General features: G+C 42.5%; 1 long non-coding RNA gene across 8 annotated transcripts in view; it reads right to left on the bottom strand.

Annotated features, from left to right (window-relative positions):
- Window positions 1-1,487: 1,487 nt before the first annotated feature.
- Window positions 1,488-20,689, bottom strand: part of LOC109450593 (uncharacterized) — a 209,518-nt gene continuing 190,316 nt past the window's right edge. For all 8 annotated transcript variants that reach the window (XR_012492951.1, XR_012492957.1, XR_012492954.1 and 5 more), the window contains one exon: window positions 1,488-3,310. This is a non-coding gene — a long non-coding RNA (uncharacterized LOC109450593). The remainder of the gene's footprint in view (window positions 3,311-20,689) is intronic.

Raw genomic sequence — 20,689 nt, 5'->3', positions numbered from 1 at the left:
GCAAGAAGGCCCTGTCTGGTGTCTGAACACCCCTGAGGCCCGGCTGGGGGAAATCTTCTTGGTGGGTGGATATTTGCTAGAAGTCAATAGCGCAGTGAGCTTTGGTTGGATGCTAATGAGGCCAAGGTTATACAAGGGCCAACTGGTTTCCTTCTGTTCCCTCTGCTATAAACCGCCTCCCATCAGTGGCCAGGCTTCTCACAATGCAGGAAGGGGGGTGAGGAAACAGTCCCGAGGCTTCTCCCAGACAGATGGCACCCCAGCTGTTTGTGCCGATGGGTAACTTTTGTAGCCACCACTCCATGTCCCCTTGAAAAGACTGTCCTCTAAAGCCTTTTCCCTTTCGTTCGCCTGTGAGACGTCTCCTCGTCCCCAGGGCCTCTCTTCAGGACTGTTCTCAAGTAGATAACTTTGACTGTGCAGGATGTCTTTTATCTGTATGGGGAGCCGTCTCAGCCAGGGAGGGTGCAGAACAGGTCGGCCCCAGTCTCCCGATTGGCCTCAGCTTGACTGGGCTCAAAACACCGTTGTCTGAATATTCAAGGTGAAACCTCCTGGAGCCCCCAACCTTGTGGCTCTTTATTTTCTGATCTGTGAAACAGACATGTTAACCCTGGCCCTTGCCAACTTGCAGGGTTGGTGTGGGAACCAAACAAGAAAACACAGGGACAGCTTTGGGAAGTGTAAAGCACCTCCGGTGGGCCTTACTGGTCAGTCTACCTTGACACAGGGCATGAGGGAATGTCTTTGAATCCCTTCCCCTTTTTCCTCGGCACACTGTCCCCACATTATTCTCCTTCTTCTGAGCAGATCGTGTTTCCCAACTGTATCGGTCAGAGTTCTCCAGAGAAACAGAACCTATAAGAGTCATTTACAATTGTGAGGACTGGCAAGTCCAAAATTCATAGAGTAGGCTGGCAGGCTGGCAGCTCAGACAGGAGATAGAATTTCCTGTAATCATAAGGTAGAATTTCCTCTTCTCTAGAAAATCTCAAAAAAAAAAAAAAAAAAAAAAATCTGTTTTGCTCTTAAAACCTTCAACTGATTGGACCAGGCCCACCCACATTATTGAGGGTCATTTCCTTTACTTAAAGTCCGCTGATGGTAGATGTTGACCACATTGTAAAAATACCTTCACAGCAACACTTATATTGACATTTGATTAAGTAACTGGGTAGTATAGCTTAGCCAAGTTGACACATAAAGCCAACCAGCACACCAACTTTCTTTGGACGATTCCCTAAGCCCATTTCTTGGGTAAAGTTTTGTGAGCAGCTGCTCATTCCATGATATCAGGAGATGTATGGTTTTCTCCCTTTTCTCTTGTTTTGTATTTACTTTCATGCTCTTCCTCCAGATGCACACATCTTGGCTTTCAAATACCTCTCCCTCTCCCCCCGCCCCCCCCCCCCCCCCCCCCCCCGCTCACTGTGTCCTATGGAGGTGACATCAAGATCTCATCTCCTGGAAACAATTCATAATTAATATTTTATTTTTACTTTTTTAAGAATTGTTTTATTTTTCAATTACAGTTGACATACAATAGTATGTTAGTTTCAGATGTACAACATAGTGACTAGACATTTATATAACTTAAGAAGTGATCACCCCAATAAATGTAGTACCCACTTGACACCATACATAGTTATTACTATATTATTGACTATATTCCTTATGCTATACTTTACATCCCCATGACTATTTTGTAACTACCAATTTGCACATCTTAATTCCTTCCCCTTTTTCACCTCCCCAAAGCAACTCCCCTCCCACGCTGGCAGCCATCAAAATGTTCTCTGCATCCACGAGTTTGCTTCTTTTCTGCCTGTTTGTCTCTTCTGTTCTCTAGATTCCACATATACGTGAAATAATGCGGCACCTATCATCTGTCTGACCCACTCCACGCAGCACAATACCCTCCGGGTCCATCCGTGTTGCTGCAGATGGTAAGTGTTCATTCTTTTTTATGGCTGAGCAATATGCTACCGTACACATGCACCATTCCTTCTCCATTCACTCATCCATTGATGGACACCCAGGCTGACTCTATATCCCGGCTACTGCAAATAGTAAAATAGCAGTAATACTGATACCAAGGACCAGCTGGTAGATGCCAGGTGCCAGGTACTGTTTCAGGTGCTTTGCGGGCATTATCTTAATCCTCACACAGCACCAGAGGCAGGTGCTAATGCTATCATTACTGCCATCTTTCTTCTACAGCTGAGGAAGCTGAGGTATGCGAGGTTAAGATTGCCCAAGGCCACTCGGCTAGTGGGTAGTGGAGCCAACGTTGCTCCCTGGCAGTCTGGATCCATAGTTCTGCCTGTAACGCTGTGCCATGTCTGCCTCTTTGGAAGGCCAAGGTAACCTCTTCATTTTCAGTTAATTTTCAGAGGTGGAAAGCAGAAGAAGTCATCAATGTATTATCAAGAGAATAACCTCAATAACATATCTGTCTCTGCTATTGATCTAGCAAAGACCAAATGGAACCAGAAGGAAAGTATTTGATCTGCCCACCTCCCTAGTGGCTAGTTTATTCCAGACCAGGTGGAATGCAGATTTTCATACCAATTTTGACTGCTGTGATGAATTGCAATAAATCAAATAGGAGCAAGGCCAGGTCTTGGTATGAGTGGACACAGCTCACACAGGCTGTGTTTAAATGCACCACTCTCCCTTCTGCTCCCTTCACACCCTGCTTCTCCACCCCTGTGTGAATTTCCTTTCCAGAAGACACTAAAGATTGGATTCAATCAGAATGCTAGAGGAAGATTTAGACTGGTTTTGACTTTATGTGACTATGTGATCTGATTCATTTTTCTCCCCCTTTATATTCCTTTGGTTGTTTGGGTGACAGGTAAACACAAACTTCCTGGTTGTCCATGAATCAAAGGAGCACAAAACCTACACATGCTAGAGACACAGAGTGAGGTGAGTGCTACCAGCAATCATTAGGGAGCTCCAAGAAGTGTGGCTCAGGCTAAAGCAGACCCAGTGCTGGCCAGCTATGAGAAGGCCAAGTAGTATCCATGATCCCTTTGCTATGGCTTGGTCTTCTGAGCAAAGGGGTCATTGTCCTGAGGGGAGATACCAGGGTGACTCCATTTGTAGTATCTGAGATGCCCACAGTGAGAGCATCCATGTGGGGCTACCCCATTCATTCTGCATGAGCTTTAGCACCTTATCGAGAGTTCTGGAGGCTTCAGGAACTTTCTCAAGTTCGGGTCCTTGGAAGAGTTGAGGGAGAAGTGATCTCCATTCTTTTCTTGATCCACCTTCCTTGGGGTCTGAGAAGCCTTACTCTGAACATCTGAGGAAGGAATGTGGAGGAGAGAGAGTAGGGATATGATCAATTGCCCCTAAAATCCCAATAAATGGTCCCCATTTCAGGAGCACAATGGAGGGATGAGAAGTTGTAACCGAAGCCCAGAGATGTGGTTACATCAGACTTTCATTACACTGTGACACTGAGTGCCCTAAGGAGGCACAATAGCAGAGCAGCTAGGAGAAGGCAATAGTCTTTGGATGGAAAGACCCAAAGGGCCCTTTAAATCTTTAATGAACTCAATGTGTAGATGTCTCCTATCTCTGAACGAGTCTCCCATACCACGCTCCCAGGGCTCAGCGCTGACACACCCAGTCAGGTAAGCAAAGTCACATGTTATATGGCATTTTCTTTGGCTGGACCATGGATTTGTGGTATTTTTCCTTCTTTCTTTTTTAATGGTCTGCGACTTCACCTTTCCCAGGCTATAAACTTACTGCCTTTGCTGTCTGTTGTGGATGAAAAACTTGGTTCATGCTTGAAAATAACTCACAACATAAGAATCAAAGCTGAATTGTCATCACGGCTGGGAGGCTGGGAGGAAGTCACAAAATCAATGTGTATCTGCATGTAACCCATGTTACCATTTGGACTATGAGAAGCAATCAGTTTATGACTCGGTTTACCAGACTAGCAATTTCAGTCAAAAGGGTTCAACTAGTTGCCACATGGAGATGTCCAGGGAAGTTCAGCTTCTGAGAAAACCAACATGCTTTCTTTACTTTCAAGGATAAAGGCATTGGATCATCCTTGTAGTAAAGAAGTTTTTCTCCTACACAGCAGGAAGGAGAAAGTTGAGGAGGAAACTCTCCCTGTGTCTTTATTCAGCATAAGTGTGGGTATATGTCCATAAGTGTGGGTGTCTGGGAATGGGAGTGTCAGAGCTACAAGGAACAAAGATGCTGGAGTTTACAGTCAAACCGAAGCCCAAAATTCACACATAAAATTACGAACTAACGCTAATAAGCATTGAGATGTAGTGGAGTAAAGGATTTTTCTGTTGGAAAGATATAAAGCAGATAGAAGAGTCAGGCAAGATTGTCTTTAAGATGCATCTCTGGAAGAAAGCAAAAGAAGGTATATAGTTTTACCTCTCGCAGAATGCCTTGAGCTTGAACCCCAGATAGACATTAGAGTCCACAAGTTCACAGGTGAACAAGTGCATTTTCGAATGCATTAGGGCAAGAAGCAGCAGCCAGTTGCTCAACTGTCCATCTAGCCCCAGCTCTACTCCTGTAACCATTGGACAGCAAAAGGGAAGTCTCTTACAAACCTAAGAGACTTCTTCTGTAGAAGCTCTGTACAGACGCCCAGCACCGTAAAAACAGGGGGCAATCCTTTCCTTGGTGTAATCTGAGTCATTTCTGTTTCAAGACTATACAACCCAATTGTATTGGGGGAACTTACTACTCCATCATGAAGCCACAATTTAGGTCAAGAAGATTCCGCTTTTAATAAATAGACGATTTTGAGTTTTTGACCAGGTTCTTTTCCAGATTCCAACCACCACCATAAAGGCTATTTCAAAAACCATGAGTCGGAAAAGAAAAGGGCCACAATTGGAGCTTGACAGATGGCATTCAGGGGAGGGATGGTGTCCAAAGGGGCAGGAGTCTAGCAAAAGAGATCGAAAAGGAGATGCCAGCAAAGAGAGTAACAAGCCAGGAGAAAATAACATCATGGAAACAAAGTTTGGAGAAAGAGGTGAGAAGGTAGCAGTTAAAAGTCTACATGGTACAGACAGGTGCAGGCAAGATGACGATCAAAATGTGTCTGTGCAATAACATGGAGGTCGGCGGCGGCCTTTGCCAGAGCGGTTTAAATAGAGAAGACAGGAGGCAGATTGTGATGGGTCAAGTAAGAGCTGGGGAATGAGAAAAAGGAAACGCCAGTGTAGGCCATTCTGTCCAAAGGCCTACAGAGAGCGCTTGGGTTATGTGCTGGGAAGATGGAGCCATTGATGATGGAAATTCTAGGAATAAAAGAGGTGATTTATAGAGCAAAGCTCTAGGAGGTAAGTTCCAGAAGACAGATATGTGGCCTATCCTTGGATGAGAGGAGGACTCCTTTGAGACAGGGGAAAGAGGCACAGAAAAGATTGTGGGATATGTATGGTATTTTAAGGGAACCATGTCAGTTATCTTATTGCTTCACTGTGAAATTGAAAGTAATATAATCTTCTAAGAAGATGGTAGAAGAAGGACATGTGATGGAATTTCCAATTGGTAGTGAGGGGCAGCTGAGGCTAGACACCAAAAATCAGCAGCGGCCCTCATCAGCATGGTTGATTTAGTTCCTGTAAGTTACTCACTAGCCTGGGTTCAAGAATGAAAGAGGCAGATGGTGGTTAATTCTTAGACAAGGTGTTGATAGGCGGTTGCAACTAAAGGACAATTTGGCAAGGGACTTGAAGATGGGATGGGCATACATGAAGAGGTAACATCTCAGTATGACAGCCTATTCATGGTCGAGGACTCAGAAAATTGGCTAAATGGAAAACAAACCATTTTTTGTGTTGTTGTGTTTCCATTTGTCATCTTGCTATATTTACATAGGTTAGCTCAGCTGCTAGAAAATGCTCTATGCCTACCCACAATTTCTAACCTACCCCCTTTTTGATGAGTGCCTAATCGGGATACTTCTAGCTAAATTCGGTTTATCAGACAGGATTGGTGAAACTCTAGTTCAGTGGTTTAACCCAATAAAGTTTTATTTCTTGCTCATGCAAAATCCAGTGGGGTCAGATGTCTCTCCAGAGTAGCTTGCCTTCACTCAGAGATAGAGGTTACTTCTATCTCAGCTCTTGGCCATCTCAACACATCGCCTCTAAAGGGTCAGAAAGGATGGACTAGTTATATACTGATCGTTAGTACCTCAAAAGAGGTATAACACTTTGTTCACATTCTTATGAGCTCAAACTCTTCCCCAGACCGCAATCCAACTGCAAAGAAAGCTGAGAAATGAAGGAACGTGCATGGACGTTCGGGAAGCATCACTCACAGCTATTAAACGGAGTCAACCACCAAGTAGCCCAACACCTGTACTTAGTAATATTATTTCAGGGAGCGTGACTCTCGTGGCAAAGGAAGAAAAGAGTTGGAAAGTGGGAAGTGTAACGATGCTTGGGACTGACTGTCCATACACGGTGCCAGACCAGCAGTTGAAAAGGAAAAACACAAGCCAAGCTGTAATTCTGTCATTGAATATTGTGTAGAACAACAAAGGCAAGACAAAGAACGAAGAGGAGGAGGAGAAAAACAGATGAAGAAGGAGGAAAGGGGAAGACGAAGGGAAAGGATGAGGAGAGGGAGACAGAAGGAAAGATGAAGAAAAAGAGCCACGAGAGCAACAAGGCCATTTGGTGAAACTTAAATGCTGCTGTAATCATTTCCCGCCCCACGAAATTTGGCCAAACTACAGTCTGCTCACAGGAAATAGACACATAAATCAAGGTAAGGCACAAAGGGAGCTGGTTTAAACTTTCTGCTGTGAAACCACGTGGGACACAAGCAGGCTAGAATGAAGCTGGAGGAAAAACGCTGCAAAGCAAGCTGCCCCCTCCGACAGCTCACCACGGGTCTCCTCCGGCTTCCTTTCTGTCTTGCTCTAACTCACCATTTCAAAACCACTGCATATTTATTGTTATTACTGAAAATGTTTTCAACACCAAGAGATGCTAACAGGCCTTTTCCACCACTGGCATCGCTGTTGCAGGGAACGTGTTATTTCTTTTTAATTTGTTCGCTCAGTCCTGAATAACTTTTCAGAGGGCTCCAGACACCGCAGTATGACAGCTAAACCAAGGCATATCCGATGCAATGGAATTGCTCTACAAGCAACCTTGCCAAAGGCCCTTTTCGATGCACAAAGCTGGCTCTATCTTTGTATATTGAGGGAGCTAAATCAATGTTAAATGCTTGGCTCTTTTCACAGGACAATGACCAGGACCTAAGCTGCGTCCTTCCTTTTTGATTGACACTTGAAACGCAGCGCAGGAATCAGCCAGAGGCAGTGCTACAAGCCGAACCCTCTGCTGGGATAACCACTGGTGACATCTGCAGAAAGGCCGACAAAAGGCAGTTGAAAGCTGTGTTTGTTGCTTTCCCCCCTCAGATCTCTTGGCTTTCATGGAGCTCCTTACTTGCTTTAATATTATGATTCAGCACCTGGCTTTTTTGAACCTTGCTTTAAACTTCAAAAGGCGAGGTGGTATTAACAAACATGAAACGAAAAAGTGGCGGTAGTTTGATTTACTGTTGTCGTCTTATCAAGGGGTTTTTTTGTCACCAGCTGCCACTTTCTGTCATCTTTGGAACCATTATCATTTCTCTAAAATCTAAAAGACTCCACTTAATAACAGCTTTGAATACAGGCAGGATCAGTAACATACACAGTTCTGGGGATGACAGGACCATCAAATGAAAAGAAAGATGTTGCACAAAAAAAAAAAAGAAACACAAAAAAACACAAAAAAACAAAACCACACAAATAAGAGCTGTGGTACTTTCTAGTGACCTTGATTTCAGAATTAAACAAATCAAATCCAATTCTATTGTTCCTTTGGAATGCCACTGTAGAGTTTCCTTGAGAAGTTCCTTTTTGCTGTGAGAGCTGGTGGGAAGTTAAAAACCTCAGGCTACAAGGCTCCACAACTCCAGGTACAAGAGGAAACTCTGTTATAATATCATGAAACGGCTGAAATGACCTCTGCTATGAAGCACAGCCGCTCTGCTAATTAACAGCTCACTTTCACCGACTTTCTAATACTTTGAGCTCCCACTTGATGCTGACAGCCAGATAAACATTTGGAACTCTTACCAAGGAGATTGCTCCATGGTTTGCTTTTTCTTAAGGACCCGTAGCTCTGAGCTGTCCAGCCAAACCCTCAGGACCCAACAGGACCCTACGTGTGTATGTTAAAGCTGAGTGCACCCAGTAAAGCTCCCGCTTAACCCTTCTGTCGGCTTGGAAACTCAGAGACACGAAGTTGGTCAGAGCCACAAGGGACCTTAAGATCACCCAGTCCGGTGGTTTTGATTCTCTCCTGAGGACCTCTGTCAAAATATTGATGCCTCGCTCAGGTCGTTTCCACATCATCTGAATCAGGGTGGGCTAGGGGCACCTCTATTTTAAAAAGTCCTCTGGATGATTCTGATTTCCAAAGAGGGTTGAGGATCAACCCTTTCCAGGTGAAAATCAGAGGACTTCAACCACTTGTTGGAGACAGCATATCAGGTATGTGGCGGAGCTGGACTGAGGTGCAGGGAGGGGAGCCCGGAGCAGTGCTCAGGCCTCTGTGACAGACCCATAGATGAAATCTGGAAAGTGATGGCTCGACAGTGATTTTCAACCGGGAGACAGCTGAGCAATGTCTGCCAATGATGGGGTCAGAGTCACAGACATTCCTGCTATGGCCTCACTTTCCTTTTTCCCATCTGCTTCCCCATCCTAATTCAGCACAACTCTTCACAAACTTTCTGCTACAATCTGTGATGGATTTCTCCCATCCTCCTTTTTTCTGATCCCCTCAAGGGCCTTGAGATACTAAGTGTGGAGGAAATAATTGACAATCCCTGACACACTTCGTGGAAGTGAACAATATGAAAAAGGTGAAGCTGTTCATTTAGATGTTATCAAGTGCAAAATATTTCATTTGTGGCTTGATCTGATATGCCACCTCTTTGAAACCAGTCAAACATATTTGACCATCTGTTTCTCTTTTATGATCTAGTGGCATAAAAACTTGCTACTTTATTATGTAGCATTGTCAGGTGTAGCATCCAAAATCCTATGCATTATAGCTCTTTTTACAAAGGCAGTTATGTCAAATTAGCCATATGGATGATTGCCAAATAGCCTGGAGTTTCAACCCTTGGACGCCAAGTGTTCTGCTTACATACCACCGAAGAGGGTGGCTCCTGGGAACCTCACAGATCTTCAAAATAGAAAGGTAGCGTGAGTCTGAAAATAAAGAAGAGCATCTTTGGAGTTGTCAGTGGGTCTGTTCTTGAAATATTGAGTCTATGATGACATTATAAAACAAGAAAATAAACCCAAAGCAAAATCATGAGATCTCTAGTCTTACAGATCAGAACTAGGTGGATGATATGAAATAAGGCAGTGATGGCAAACAGTTTTATCTCCATGCCAACGCTAAACAAGTATTACTGGTGGCCTGAAAGGCTGGACTAAGAAAGATTCTGGGCTCAGTAAAGTTGCCATGAATGACTAGCAATGTCTGAGATAGATGGGGATAAATATATGTGTGTAATTTCAACACCTGGTAAGTGGTTTAAACAAGCTTTGACTATATTCCCCTTCAGACCATCCATGAGTTTATTATCTAGTTCTGTCAATTACTAGATGTATGAGCTTGGACAAATTACTTAGATTTAGTTTTCTTATCCGTAAAATGGATATAATACTTTATTCTGTATTTTGAGATTTGAATGACATAATAAATGTAAAGCCATCAGCACACTGCATGCCATATAGTAGGTGCTAAATAAAACGGAAGCTCTTAGCATTATTAGGGAAGGAACAAACCTGGTACTAGCCTGAGGTTGAGTCTCTATGGACTGGCAACGCAAGTAATTGGGATCATTCTCCAAGAGATGAGACCGAAGAACTTTGAGCCAAGAAAATATTTCTACCTTTGTCTCCACTTTAGCCCAACAATTTAAAAAGGAAGGAAAAAAAGAAGGGAGGAAAGGAAGGAAGAGAAGGAAGGAGGAGCAGTGAGGAGGAGGGAAGGAGAATAGGAGTGAGGGAGGGAGGAACAAAAGACTCCACAACAAAATAGAAGTTGCACAGAGATAGCAGGGAGTTCAGCGGGGGACACTAAGACTGGGGAAAACTATCAGAAATTCTGAAGCATAAAAAGTTCTTTCTTTTCTTTTCTTTTAACCATAGCACCAGCATTCAAGTCTATAACAAAATTGTTCTATTGTGGATAAAAAAATGATTCTCACCGCCCACCCCCCAATAAACTACATGTCATAGTTGTTCCCCTTTGCTAATATATAATTCCCTGTCTCCATGCTTCACCCTGGTAAAGGGACAAGATGGAAACGGAATTCTGTCACAATACAGTGAGTAGAGACCTTCTGACTAGGACTCGGAAGATACAGACATCTCCTGCTCTGTCATGCTGGCCAGACGTCCTTGGACAAAGTCACGTGCCCATTCTGAGACTCCTTTTGTGAAGTAGGAATAAGGAATCTCACATACTAATTTTGAAGGTTATTTTGAGAATGGAAAGGAGATCATATACATGAAACATCTTTGTCAACTGTATATTTGATGTACGTGTGAGGGGATGATGATATTAGTCTGGCCTTTGCATAGACGGATCCACCTTCCTAATCTGATTTGATGGAAGCATATTCTTTGTTGTCCCCATGTCTCCCTGCCCCAAAGCCCTCTAAAATCTGTCCCAATTCTTCCTCCTTAGTGATTGGGATTCTAACTGGAGTTAGAATTTATCCTTCTGGATTACCAAGTTACCATCCTCAGGCATCCTTTTAAAAGAGGTCTGCCATCCTATAAGAAGTAAAACATTACTTACAGAGAATTAAACTAGACACCGGATTTCTTGAGAAATCAGAATGAAGGGGCCAGGATGCAAGGGAGTTTTGATGAGGAGGAAAAAAGAGTGCCATTTAGTGTAGCATAACAATTAAGAGAGAATGACAAAGGCTCCAGTCCTGGCCCCACCAAGTGCGAGCTGTGTAATCTTGGGCAAGTGACTTCATTTCTGCTGGCTTGTGTTTCCTTGTTGGTTTATTCATTCATAAGTATTACGAAGTGTCTACTCTGTGTCAGGTCCTGTTCTGGGCAATGAGACGGTCAGATTTCTTACCCTCATGAAGCTTACATTTTACCAGGGATGGTAGAATGTAAACAGAAAAACATAGTAGCATGAGCACTAAGAAAAAGTAGCAAAAGCTACCATAAAAATAATTAAATGAAGACAAAGAGATAGTGAGAAGAGATACGGTAGGCACAGAAAGAGCTTTGAGGAGGTGAACATTTTACCTAAATCTTAATGAAGAGATGGCATGAGCCAGGGGAGAGTCTGAGAGAGGACTAGTCAAGGGAGAGGAACTAGCCATGCAAAGTCGCCCTTAAATTTAGGGAATAACAATGGAGGTCCTAAGAAATGGTCAGGTTTGAGTCAGATATTAAAAGTGGAGTTGGCAGAGCTTCTTATTGGACTGGATGTGGCAACGAGGGAAGGAGAAGAGTCACAGATGACTCTGGGGGGTTGGTTTGAGAACAAGGTGGATAAGGAATATGAGGTTTGGGGGCGTTGCAAGAGTTCTGCTTTCTACGTAATGCATTTGTAAAATGTTTGTAACATTTAGAAAATCTGACAAATAGAGGTCACAGTACCTACCTAATGGTGTTTGAGACAGTCACAGAAAGGGTCTAGTAGAGGATCTGACAGGGAGCGAGTGTTCAGTAAATTGTACTTGCATAGGACAATGAGCAGAAATGTCCGATCACGTTGTGGGGCAAGGGTAGTCTGTGTCCAGCCAAGAAACTAGACAATGATGACAGAGTGGAGGCCAGAAGACCAGTGGAAGGGCTTCAGGTTTAGGAGGGAGAAGCAAGAGGAGACTGCAGACATGGCTTGCATGCTTCACAGCTCTGCATTCCATCTGTCCTATGTGGCATGGTGAAAAACAGGGGGCTATTTGCAAGGGGCTACCAGATCAATTGGTCCATTCTGTAAAAAGATTGGTTTTTATTTTCTTTTTGAATTGAATGACTTAATGGCACTGTAGGGGTCATGTAAACATTGCCTTGACTCAGGATGTAGAAAAGATGTGTAGCAGCCACCAAACTTGCCCTGATTTGATGCTGTTCAGACAGCCTGGGGGATGTGCCTGTTGTAAACAAGGGCACAATGCATCTTACCGAGAGAGAAATGGATTCTATTCTACTGGGATGAAGTAAATCTATGCCCAAAATTTCTTTTATCAACCAGCCATGCCAATGAACAATTTTAGAAGCAACTGTTTACCATCTACTTAGATGAATGTCAAAGGCCACTGCTTTCCAAGTCCACTAGAAAGTTTTGCTAAAATCGACCTGCTTCCTAGTGTACATTTCTTCTGAGCTTGAAAACAGTCAAGCAAACCAAATCTAAAGCCATGGAAATTCCATTCCTCTCCTTGACTCCCTTCCCACACCTCTGTGCATACACTTATCAGAGCCATACAGCAGCTGTGATGGGAATGAGAACTATAGGAAACTTAGAGTTAATCATGTTAAATGGTGACAAATACTCAGGAGAGGATGATGCTGGTCATTCATCTGACACCACACAGATGGCCTAAGCTACAAACTCTCTCTTATATTGCTGGGTCTGACACCCTAACTAATCTGCTAAAGAACCTTCTGAGTTTGGGGATGTAGGTATTTTGGCTATAGTTGGACAATTGAAGTGCCTAAATTTGGAAAATAGAGTTTGTACAGATAATCTGTAAGATTCCCATTCTCCATATACAGTCACGTGCCACATCATGACCGTTTGGTCAATGGCAGACCACATATATGACAGGAGTCCCACAAAATTATAATGGAGTTGAAAGATTCCTATCGCCCAGTGACATGGGAGCCATCGGAGCCATCGGAAAGTCCTAGCACAAGGCATTACTCACGTGTTTGTGGTGATGCTGGTGTAAAGAAACCTATTGTGCTGCCTGTCGTATAAAAGCATAGCACACACACTTACAGCAGTAGTCTCTGCCATCTAGGTTTGTGTCAGTGCACTCTATGATGGAGATGATGATGAAATCGCCTAATGACGCATTTTGCAAAACGTGTCCCCATCGTTAAGCGGTGCATGACTGTGTTGACCTACAGACACACAAAGATTTCCTTTTGTGGGGTAGATGTTAAAACTTTCTCTGTCTCAAATAACTTTTTGGAGTTGAGGGGAAGAAAGTAGTAGGGGTTGACAAGCACCGTTTTAGGGAAGCTGGGAGGCTGAGGCTCGGCCAGTCTCCTTTGGGATAGTTACTGGGACGTTACTATAGCTCCCATGCAAAGGAATGATGGAGTGGGAGGTAAACTAGACAATGAAGAAAGAAAAGTAGAATTCAGTTGAACTCATTTACTTGAGAAAGGAAGGTTTGAATTTAGTCAATACCAATTATGTATTTTTTCTTCCATTGCACATTATTAATCATGTCTTCCTTCCTTTCTAGACAAGAAGAACCAAAAAGGGCAGATACTGTGTTTCTATTGTTCAACCCCCCATCTCCAGCACCTATGATAGTGCCTGGCACTATTCTAATCTGATGCAAAATATGTGTTGAATTAACAAAAACATTTGTGCACATAGGCACAGCTTCTGAAAGAATTCAGTGTTACAGAATTCTCCAGAAGTAAGTCTGAGCGATTTCATGAAATGCCGAGGTAACTCAAATTGAACCAAAGGCCATCAGCATGGTTTGACAGTTGTAGCTCAGGTGAGCTGTCTTGACTAGTAACTATGTCACCATGTGCTGAGCACACAGCCTGCTGTGCTGGTCCTGCCTTTCCTAATCCTGCACATATTTGTTCACAAATCACAGAAGCTTTGGAAAACCATCCTGACCCAGGTGATGGGATAAAAATGTTTCCCATAAAATGATAAACTATTCTGTCAAGTCTGTTTGATCGTGCCGTGTGACCGATGATTTTTTTAAGTCTTATATCTACCAGCACAGTGAGAAGAAACCAGTGACAAGAAAAATGAGGAAAGAATTCATGATAATGTTTTCACAAATTTGCCTTATGCCATCCACATCAGCCTCCTGCACCATTTCCTACAGGGAAATTTTTGAACAAGTCAAATTTCGATAGGCTTTCGTTACTGGTGATGATTAAATGAATTTATCTTTGTTCAAGGTCAGAAAAAAAATATTTTCTCTTAAATTAACAGCTGTTAATTATCTGGAATGTAACGAGAACTTGATGATATGTATGATCCAGAGCATAATAACCTGAAAGGTCTGGACTGGGTTCCTTCTTCGGGCAACCAACCTAATCACTTTTCCTTAGGATACCAAGCGGAGAAGAGGACATTTTCTAGGAAGGGGTGAATTGGCCCAGCATTCCAAAGTCACCACAGATTATTTACATAACAGTGAGCCCCCAAATGGATAATGGGGGGAAGTGGGGAGGTTTGGGTGGGAGTACAAACCACATTCCAAATTGGCTTATCCTAGATCCCTGTTCAGCTCAAATGCCTAATTCTAAGTATTTACCTCAGTTTATAATTTATCCCATGGTCACTTGATCAGTTGGGGGATCTTTATCGTAACAGAGCCTGTCATCGATGGTATTTATGACTTTCTCTTCATCATCTTTAGCGAGCAAGGTATAGGGAGATGAAATAGAGGCCTGAAAGAAAAGACAAAGTTGTTTTTCTTAGGGAAAAAGCAGTCAGAAAGGAGCATGCTATTTTGAATTACAGATATTTTGTGTGCAACAGGAAATGCTAAGTTTAGAAGGGTTGTCAATATAACCTCAGCTGAAAATGAAAGGAAGCACTCCATAAGCATTTTTGAGAAGGGAGGGAAGGAGGAAGGGAGGAGAGAGGGAGAAGGAGAGGGAGAGGGGAAGGGATGAGAGAGAGAGAGAGAGAGAGAGAGAGAGAGAGAGAGAGAGAGAGAATGAATATAGGCTTGCTATACATCCACTATCCAGGGTTCATTCATGAAACACACCCTGCCATCCGGAGAACAGAGCAGCAGCTGTAAAGATTGGCTTCTGAGTCACCATCACTGAAGTGGAACTATTTGTACAAGTTCAAAGGCACCAAAGACCTTGGTGAATGTCAAGACATAAGATGACATCACTGTAAGCTGGTAAAGCTGAGGAAGATTTCCTATTTGGAATAGGAAATCTCTGGGGATAAAGAAAGCTTTATTCCTTCTTTGAGATAGTGTGTGCATCCAGGAGTGTCTCTGACCCATGACTCTTGATGAGACATCATCTGTCTAATTTAGCAAATTGTGAGCTCTCCAGAGAGAGATGGTGGTTTCTGTAATAATTATAAGGTGGTAAAACATCTTATAAAAGTGGCAGTTGGCTTTCTTCAGGAAAAAGAAAGAGATGAAAACAGGCTAAAAAGATTAGGACTCCTTAGTTGGGAAAGGCAAGGCCTTGGAGTACCACGGTGGTACATCTATAAAATGCAAAGATCTGGATAGGATAAGGTCACACCTATTTAATAATCCCAGGAAGACATGGTTCATTGTCCCTCATAGAAGCATGAAGCAGCTTTTCCAGGACAGATAAAAAGAAAACGGCTAAATGAAAGCCAGAACTTGAAATCCAAGAAATGATGTAGGCTGATAATATAAAGAAATAGAAAAAGAGTTTTAAAATAATTATGTACCAGTGTCAGATGGGTAATAAGTCTATTACCCATAGTGGGTTTATCACTTTGTGAACTATAGAAATGTCTACTCACTATGTTGTTTTGTATACCTGCAACTAATAATAATAATAATAATAAAAACTCATACAATCTTGTTTAAAGGGCTTTGGAGTAGTCAGTCTTATGTTCTTCACCTCTAAGGGCAAGACCTTGAGCAGAAAAGTGACGTAGTCTTTGCTCACCAACTCCTTGTGTTCCAGACACCGACAAAACATTAGCTTCAATGATTTGCATTAAATCTAACAACTATTTGCATGTGGGTCCCTGTGCTAGGTACTATTTCTAAAGAGTCATTAGTCTATTCCAGTGGAAGAAATTTCTTATATTCCTATGGGAATTTCAACAGGAGGCTGATACACTCGGTAACGAAAAGATAAGGATGCAAGATGGAACGTAGAGGGAAGGAAGGATCCCTACCATCCTAATTTGTCAGTAAATAATATTACCTTATTTTATTTTTACAAATTGTTTGATGACGATAAACTTACTTTAGTTCCATAACATCTCTGTCAGGTTTGAAGGCAAGACCTATAATCTCCTTTCTCAGATGAGGAGTCAGACCAAGAACAGTTCGTTAAGCTCAAGGTCACCTAAGGAATGAGTGGTCAGTTGAGATCTAGGTCTCCCCTTGCCTGTTGGCCATCTCTGACTTTACTTCTTCCCTGTGCACAGTGTCCAAGATGGCTGTGCTTTCTAACAACTGCACTTAGTATGCCATGTTCTAGTGAAGTGCAGTGCCATTTTGATGAACCTATGAGATGCATTGAAGCTGTTAGGAACAGCTGAGAGATCACAGACAAGAGCACCTGTTTTGGCCACTAACTCTTCAATTCCCCAACACTGTGCCCTGGTCCTCCCACCCTTTCCTCCTGCTCTACCTCCCACGGTGCATCTCAAAGAACATTCACACATACAAAAGAGAATCACAGAGCCCTATGAAGAAGGCTCGGGCAAGTCCAAAACTCCAGGCTCTGTAACCGTTTTGAACACGAACTTTTGATAGTCTCTCCAGCTTAATTGGAAGAGTGAGATTTAGAACCAAGCAAAGTCATGTGAACATAGCACTGGAACTCAAAATGAGTATGGTCCTTCTCTCTATTTCTTCTCTTTCTGTCCGTCACGGTCACCTGGTCTATAGGCAGGCCAGCTCTCATCTCAGCTGGCCAGCTCTACCTGAAGTATATGTAGGTCTGACAAAAACCTGGGTGAAAGCTTCAAATGCAAGTTTACCTTCCCCCAAACTCTCCCTCCGCCTTTCAAATGGAGACATTTGTTTAAACCCAACCCTTCCTTCAAGTAGATAGAGATACTGTGGGTTCTTATTTGGATTCCAGGAAAGAGACAACATTGTGTGGACTCATATGTTCTGGAATTTTCTCTCACAATTACACAACTAGCATACATATAATTAAAAATGAATGTGAATACTATAACACAGCATTCACAAAGGAGAAAGAGACCAAGTCCAGGTTTAATACTGTAAAGCAGTCCTTTTATCATCTGGATAGTCTGCAAAAGCAGAGTTTTCATAGCATCTCAGCGGTTCATGTGGGGCTGAGTTACTCAAGGGAATTCCCCCAACCACCACCACCGCCTTCCACACAAAGGTCATCTGCTCCCTGTCACCTGAGAAACATTTGTGCATCCTGGATAGACAGCCACTCCTTTCATCTGACCAGGCAGCAATCTTACGTAACACCCCTAATGCACTTGGTTGTCATTTTAAAGATGGGAAAAATAGCTAAACAACAGCACGTAAAGAAACAAAGTTCACACTTTTCCCCAGAAAGCAGATGCGATGCAACTAAGGAGGCTTATTCTCCGTACGATGTCTCCCTCCTCCAAGAGAAACCAATTCCCAATCTCTTCATATGGAATTATAGGTTCAGTCATGGGGTTGGTGAGCCTTTTTGAATGGTTTGCCCAAGGTAGCAATTTTGTAATCCACCATAGCTGAAGTAAGTATAGACCTAAGCTTGCTCCAACCTTCTTTCTCCTCCATCCAGCCTCACGTCCCCACTTAGGTGAAAACACTGCATATAAACAAACTCCTCTCAAAGACACCTCAACCTTGACATTTCTTTCTCCCTATTCCAAACTTGCTTCCTTTTAAAACACCTCGCGCTCTGCCAGGCTCCCACATGAGGCCCAATTATCAGAATAATAATTAACAGGCTCTCATTATTTCGGATCAAACAATGTCCCCCCCTCAATGAAGCCAAGAATAGCCAATGTGATCCCTTAAAACGGGGTGTGAGTTTCCTTACACCTTGGGGCGTCTAATCCACTGCAACCATTAGGCACTGAGCTGCCCGTAACAGCCTGGATAACATTGAGTCAAGGACAGTTAATGGATGCCAGAGCACAGACCAAAGTGCTCCAAGCATGTCAGTCAAGACTAACCGGAGGCAAAAACATCAAAATGCAGGTTGGAGTTTTGACATTCCTGCAGGCTCTGAACGCCTCGCCAGTAAATTTTTAAAGTCAATATCCCCCTTCTGCTCATGAACACTTTTCTGTCTGATGAGTAGGACTAATGTGGATCTGATTGAACTGTGACTAAAGTAGGACTTTAAAGGCAGCTTTGAATGTGTAGGGGGCGGAAAGGGTTGGGTGTGTGTGTGTCTGTGTGTGTGTGTGTGTCTGTGTGTGTGTTTTTTATGGGTGTATGTTTTCTTTTTTTTTTTCTAGAAATGTCTGTGATAATAATGAAGACAGTGTACACAGATTATCACAGGCTGTGTCTTTCGACTTCAAGGTTATGTGATTAGAAAATTAGAAAAGCGGCGAGATTAGAAAAACCACAGAACATTTTGAAAGAAAGCTTTTTTTATAAATTATCTGTGTGCTGGATTTACACAGAATCTGAAAGATGGATCTTCTAATGTTTGGAAATGGATAAATGCAACAATACAAATAGGAAGACTGGCTTTGGAGCCGACTCCTGGCAGAAGTTCAAAACCCATATTAAGGATTCTAATTCGCTTAACGCCTGTTACTTATTATTTTTTTTAAATTGCCACCTATATACATAAAACAAAATATAACGATTTCATAAATAAAAATGGAAGAATAACAATGAGATGGTTGTTTCTCATGATGCATGACTTTCCCCCAGAACTGGAATCAAACCTACACCTTTCTGCCCTTTCTCTTCTCAAAAGCTCAGACCAATAAGCAGAAGGACGTGTGTCAGGAAGTCCAAGCAGAATTGGGTTTGGATGGTGGTCAACCTCCTGCTGGGGGTAGCTAAGGAGTGATAGCCATTTTGGAACTCAAGTCACAGTTTTACTCCTCCTTAAATAAGGAGGTGAGATAAAATTTTCCTGTATCGAAACCCAGGCTGGTCTAAATAAAAATCCCATTACAAAAGTCACTCCTTTTGCTTGTCTGCTGACAATGGTGGGGTTCTGAAATGTATTAGCAGGTGGCTCTGTCAGTAAAAAGTCTTGGTAGAGGCTAACCTGTGTCTGATGACACCTTCTCAGGGTATTTTCAACACCTGGAAGATGACATTCGATTGTTTTGCCCGGGAAGAACAGATCTGGAAGCCTCTAAAGTGTCCACGTCCATATATAAAGGTATAAAGAACAGTCATGCCCTAGTGAACTTTCACCTATTTAGTGGAAACCTGTGAGTAAGGAGCATCCTGAAATTCTTAGGATTGAAATCACTGACACCTGATTTTGACCTCCCAGATATAAAAATGTAACTAGGTGATAAATGCACTTCAGGATCAGACTGGATCTTCAGACCTCTGGTGGCGAGATCAACAAGGTTTGGGCATGACGGGCATCATAGTTAAAGTTTAGGGGTGCCCCCAAAGCACACGAGCTGTCCTCAGTATCTGATATTCTGATTTTTAAAATCTTTTACTTAGAACATTACCTAAATTTTTGAAATTATTTTGATATTCAACTCAATATACGTATATATACATGTATATACATATATACATAGATACAGTATAATTTCATATATGTACATATATATGAAATTATATATATATATATATATATATATATATAGTCTCAGATCGTGAATCTCACAAGTTTTCTGTTTTCTTGGGTGTTCATAGAATCACCTCCATGAGGCTTGGAACCGTGTGTTCTACTTATTCATTCAACCAATATTATGCACCTATTCTGCCACAAAAGCAATTTCAAATGCTTGGGCTCTATCAATGAACGAAACAGAGTAAGATCCTTGACCTTATGAAGTTTAGATTTTAGTAGAAGAGACAGACAACAACAAAAATAACAAAGTTAACTACATAGTACGCTAGAAGATGGGAAGTGCTGCGGAAAGAATACTAGAATAAGAGGAATCAGAGATGCCCAGAGGAGAGGGGAGACCGGGCAGACTACACCGAGAAACTGACATCGCGCACAGCCTTACAAGAGGAGTCTAAGTTAGCCACACGGGTATGTGGCAGAGGTGCCTCTGCAAAGTAGAACAGGCGTGCAAAAGCCTGAGAATGTCTGGAGTGTTTCCAGAATAGACAAGAGGCTCAGGTGGCTGGAGTGGAGAGATGATGGATGCAGGGTGGGGACGGAGGAGGTGACCAGGACTGGGAGGAGAGACACAAGATGAGATCTTACTTATCTCGGTATCTCCAATCCCTAGCTCAGAGGCTGGCACCTGGAAAATTCTCAGAGATTCTTTCTTGTTTGGTGAATAAATGAATAAAAAGGCAAAGTTTGGAAGATCCTCTGACACAACTCGCATGTGATGTTTTGGCATACTACGCTGCAGGATTTTCTTATTGTGTTCTTTGGAACGTTAGTTCCTGAAGGTGTTTCAGGAGAAAAGGGTTCCAAAGTCAAATAAGCCCTCATTTAGTAGATTTACAAATCACAGTGACTGTTTGAAAGTCTCAGAGAAATTCTCCAGGAAATGACGTTGTAACTTAGCATTTTGTGAAC

The sequence above is a fragment of the Rhinolophus sinicus genome, linkage group LG17 (assembly GCF_036562045.2).
Source record: "Rhinolophus sinicus isolate RSC01 linkage group LG17, ASM3656204v1, whole genome shotgun sequence".
NCBI lineage: Eukaryota > Metazoa > Chordata > Mammalia > Chiroptera > Rhinolophidae > Rhinolophus > Rhinolophus sinicus.
This window is presented reverse-complemented; position numbering and strand designations above follow the sequence as displayed.